Source organism: Periplaneta americana, chromosome 7, assembly GCF_040183065.1.
Source record: "Periplaneta americana isolate PAMFEO1 chromosome 7, P.americana_PAMFEO1_priV1, whole genome shotgun sequence".
Taxonomy (NCBI): Eukaryota; Metazoa; Arthropoda; class Insecta; order Blattodea; family Blattidae; genus Periplaneta; species Periplaneta americana.
In genome coordinates this window covers 50,816,343-50,822,342 of record NC_091123.1, presented here as the reverse complement: position 1 = coordinate 50,822,342, position 6,000 = coordinate 50,816,343, and positions in this window count along the sequence as shown.

The following is a 6,000-nucleotide window of genomic DNA, read 5'->3' as shown; positions in this document are numbered from 1 at the left end:
TGTGTAAAATAAATATTCTACAATAAACTTGAAGAAGCAAAACGTTCAGATAAAACTTTATCCACTTTTTTTATTGTCGCTTTGACTGCAATTCATATGGAGTCAATAGAGCGCTCTGCCTCCCATATGTCCACAGTGAGCACTCGTGAAGTTTCGTACACAGCATCAATTGAAGAGTTTTCGGAAAATTTAAAGCTCAAATTTATACAAACATTGAAAAATCATCCAAATACTCTTCTACAAAAGTTTAATCATCAAGCATAAACAATAAACCCCAAGTTATACCAGGCATATCTTTTATAAATCCATAATGGATTAACATCAACGACTGAAGAACTAGACTGAACAATTTCAAAAGGAGTCAAAAGCAAGTCACCTTGATCTCCATTCATATAGACTTTCAATGCAACAAGATGCTGGTTGGTGTGCACTCGGGTGGTTTCGCTAGTATAGCCAGAGACCATAACAACAGAAAGTATAATCACAGTCTACTATATACAGTCACGAAGCTTTTGTTTTGAGGGTGCTAGAAACAATAGACTGTGACGGTACTATTTTGCACTGCCTGTAATGAGGCGATATTAGCGATCCTAGTGGTAAGCAACTATCTAATGTTTGCATATTTACTACGTATTGAGCTTCGCGACTGTATATACTAGACTGTGGTATAATTAAGAATGTACATAGCATATTACACTTCTTCAAACACCTCCAACCATTACTCACCCATCCCAATTATTTACGTCAGTAGTTATCCTGTGAAAAAATATATATATATAATTATATATATGAACAAAATTTAGAGTACCTACGTTATAAATAGATAGACAGGCAGACAGAGAGAAAGATAAAAAATGTTGTTATCAGAGGTTAGTTTCCTTTCATGTAAACTGTGACAGAATTAGTACATGACAGTAGTGTCGCCTATTGAGAACTAGCGGAAATTTCTAGGCTCTACAAATCGATAGTGATCGATAATTAATTTGTTGGCGTAAGCGTGGCTTCTTTAGTTGTTACTCCCATGAATGGATGGTGAAGATAATAGTCAGTGCTGCCAATCGTCGTACATGAATATACCCGTGTTATAGAATTCAATTTTTCATACCACTCTGCTGATTGTAAAAACAATATTAGGTTTAGTTGGAAACCCTGATATTGCCTATTATAAGAATAATTTATGCATAATCTACATCATCATTTGCCCCGACACTTTTTTAATCGTCCGAATAATGGTGTCATCTGACGAGAACTAGCAAAATTATTTCAAAGTTTGTCACTTTGTTATATCTTTGGTTGTGACTTATCCCGTAGTTAGAAAGTTCGCTTACACGAACAAAAGTCGTAGGGCAGATATATTTGATCGTCAATGTACACTGTCGTTCAAAGGTATCCGACCTACGATTTTATGATCGTGTAAATGAACTTTTCAACCACGGGATAAGTCAGAACCAAAGATATGAAAAATTGACAAATTTTGAAAGAGTTCTGTTAGTTCTCAATTGGTGGCACCATTATTGGGAGCCGTTGAAAACGGTAAGGGAAAGTGATTATTTAGATTAAGCATAAATTATTCTTCTAATAGACAATATCAACTGTCTCCACCCAAACTCAGTTTTGTTTTACAATCAACAGAGTGGAATGAAAGAATGAATTTTATAACATGGGTATATTTATGATTGGCAACAGTGACTATTACCCGCCATCTATTCATAGAAGTAATAACTAAAGAATCTACACTTACACCAACAAATTATCACTAGGAACTTATAACCCTCAGTACTACACAAGACATCGTACACCTTTGTTCCTCTTCTCATAGTTATCTGTCAAATTTGTTTTCACGCTGTTCATCCTGGTTATGACGGGAGTGCAGCATCATAAATGAACTATCTCTCAGCAATAAGCAAAAGTAATTAGGAACAGTCGGGAGATCACCCAAGATTTCGATACTGTATCCAAAAGTTAATGAATTTAAAAAAAAAAAAAAAAAAATATCGATCACTATCGATTAATAGGGTCAGATATCTTTGAACGTCAGAGTACATGGAATATTGCACTCTTTCAGACACCTCCAACCATTTCTCACGCATTCCAATTATTTATATCAGTAGTTGTCCCGTGAGAAATAATTATATACTTTATATAATATGAAGAAAATGTATAGTATGTTATAAATAAATACATAGAGAGACAGATACATACATAAATCAACCAATGGAGACATAAAAACATAAAAAGTAAGTACGTAAATAAATAAGAAAGAAATAAAAAACATCGATATCAGAGGTTAGTTTTCCTTTGATGTAAAGTTGTGGCAGATGAGTACATGACAGAAGTGTCACCTATTGAGCATTAGCGGAACTATTTCAAAGTTTGTCAATTTGTTATATCTTCGGTTCTGGCTTATCCCATGGTTAGAAAGTTCACTTACACGATCAGAAAATTGTAGGTCAAATATCTTTCAGCGCCAGTGTACATAAATTATTACGAGTTTAAAAGCAAGTTTTGATACTTACTTATTCAAAGCATCCATATAATACATTCCTTATAACAGTGAAGACAAAATTAATTACAACTAATCTGTTACTTTTATACATAATGAAATAAAAAATAAAGCAAATATGGGTGAATATTTCAAAATTAAACCTAAGGAAAATATGATCTCAAGATTAAAGATAATTAATTATTTGTGCCTAATGCATGAGTTAATTTAGATTAATTCTGTTAGCAGACCAAACAAGACTGTCTGTGAAAGACGTCTAACACACGAAATGTAAGAATCCCGAAAGATTTTTTACTTGCTGCCCTAACGACAGGACGTTAAACTGTGCGATTTCAGTGCCCAAGATCTCTGTTTCTCGGGTAATCTCTTAAACTACGTTGGTAGCATTGATATTTACTATTGAACTGCCATCTTGCGGAAGATTTTGAAACGGAGTTTGAAGTTAATGTGGCCAAAGAATGTTATTGTGATCAATTTTTTAAAATTAATATTTGTAAATTATTAAGTTTAGTGAATGAAAGTGTTATATTAATTTGCTTCATATTTATCTACGCAGCTTCGAAGATATACAAAATTAGGAATGTAGATGTGGTTATTGCCAAAGGAAACAACAACTTGGGTGAATAAGGTAAGAGTAAACCTTAAATAATTTATTTTCCTTCATAGTGTTTATTTAGCTGTACTTTGATGGTAAGCTTTCACGCTAAAACTTTCATTGACCCGATCACGAATCTCAGAAATAAAAAAATGGAGATGTATCTGCTCTGCTTAAATTATATGTATATGTTTCATCTTGTATTGCGTTTCGTGGTGTCTTCCTCTTTCATTATACAATCAAAATAGTGAAATATTTGTAAATGCTTGTTGTTTATTAAGAACCAGAAGAGATTCGAAACAGATACACCTGATAAAGCATTCGAAAGTACTGTAACTATGCAAGCAAGTGATTCGATTTAAGATAGACAAGGAATATTAAAAATCCCAGAACTGAGGATTTCTGTAGTAAACTTCATACCATTCTGTGAAGTACTAGAACATATGACACTAGTGCAAAATAAATTCCTTCTGAAAATAAATTTGAAGTAGACTTATATGATATACAATTTAGACTTGAGCATTTTCTGATAATTTCCATTGATTCTGAATTGAATTACAGGTATCAAGGGATAATTTAACAATTTCTAAAATGTGTAACTTTATCGTATTATAATCATTATTATTATCGTCATCATCATCATCCAAACAAGGATTAGATAAAATAGACAGTTCCAATCTTAAGAGAGATCATCGTTTCATCTTGCTTTAGGTGTGCCAATTCTTCTGATTCTTTGACGTAGGTAATTCAGTAAAACATTTGCCATTCGATTACTGTGTTCAAATTATTCTTTCTTCCGTTTTCAATAATTTGATATAAGTTACATGTTATATTTGATTGATTTCTTATATCAGTACTTTTCTAATGATCGCGAGGAATAAAACCATTTATCAACGCAAGGAATGTTATTTATGCAGATTTTCCTCTTGTCGGATCTGTCCATTATCCTCTTTTCACAGCTATAGTTCAACGTAGATACTGCCATTACTTTATAAAATTTGTGTTTCTTATTGTTCCACACATTTTTCTGAATTTGTTCAGTTTCAAATTAATTTCTTCATGTTGATTATAAGAGACATTAAAACCTAGATAGTTAAAATGAGACACTTGCTGAACTACTTCATTACCAACCACTGCCTTACACTTTTGTCTTCATTACGGATATTTTTATGTTATACGCTTTCAACGTTTCTTTTTAAACGGTTAGTTGCAGTTTATAATTTATTTTCTGAATCGTAAAAAACTGCTTGATCTGCAAATTAAATGTTACGTACTTAAAATATAGCAATAATAATAATAATAATAATAATAATAATAATAATAATAATAATAATAATAATAGTGTAAAAAATCAGCGGTAATTATTTACTTTAGATATACCGTATTTGTTTCTTGTCAGTGGGAGTAAATGAATAAGTGGTAAACGACGTAATAAATAACGGACTATGTGGACGTTGTGAACGATAATTGGAAGTAAATGGAAACAGTTTTGTTTTCAATTGCCGCAAATAGGTTTTATATACCGCCAAAAGGCAAGTCCAGAAGTGTCCGATGGTTTCAGGGCGAACATAACCTAAAACAAACCTAACCTAACCTAACTTCTGGAGAGTGAGGGGTAGTCTACATAAAGCATAACTGTATAGAAATCACAATGACGAAGTAGATTAATTGTGGATACGAACGGTATCGCTAAAGTAAATGTAAATCACCGTCTAATATCAATGAGAACGAAATGAAGTTTCTTTGGTATAGACTAATATACAAAATTTGATAAAAGAAATACTGTAATCGAGATGGTGCAAAAACTTAATAGAACCGGTAAAAGTCCATATTCATAAGTAAGGATTCAATTGTTAACACTATATCTTTCGTATGCACAGAGCACACCTACCTTGCCAGGATCAACTAGACCGAGTTGGTTACTGCCATAGAACAGCAGAGCACAGAGGACCGTGTGTGCGTATGATGTATTAAACTGCTGGTAAGTGCGTGCAATAATGATTGTAGCTTTTACTCTATATAAAGTGGGATGTTAAAATAATAATTATATTACTACTACTACTACTACTACTACTACTACTACTACTACTACTACTACTACTACCACCACTACCACTACCATTACCACCACCATCACTACTACTACTACTACTACTACTACTACTACTGCTGCTACTACTACCACCACTACCACTACCATTACCACCACCATCACTACTACTACTACTACTACTACTACTACTACTACTACCACCACTACCACTACCATTACCACCACCATCACTACTACTACTACTACTACTACTACCACCACCACTACCACTACCACCACCATCACTACTACTACTACTACTACTACTACTACTACTACTACTACTGCTGCTGCTACTACTACTACTACTACTAACACTACCATTACCACCACAACTACCACCACCACTACTACCACTACCACTACCACTACCATTACCACCACCACTACCACCACCACTACCACCACCACTACTACTACTACTACTACTGCTACTACTACTACTACCACTAACACTACTAACACTACCATTACCACTACAACTACCACCACCTCTACTACTACTACTACTACTACTACTGCTACTACTACTACTACTACTACTACTACTACTACTGCTACTACTACTACTACTAACACTAATAACACTACCATTACCACCTCAACCACTACTACTACCACTACCACTATCATTACCACCACCACCACTACTACAACTGCTACTGCTACTACTACTACCACTAACACTACTAACACTACCATTACCACCACAACTACCACCACTACTACTACTACTACTGCTGCTGCTGCTACTACTAACACTATCATTACCACCACAACTACCACCACCACCACTACTACTACTACTAC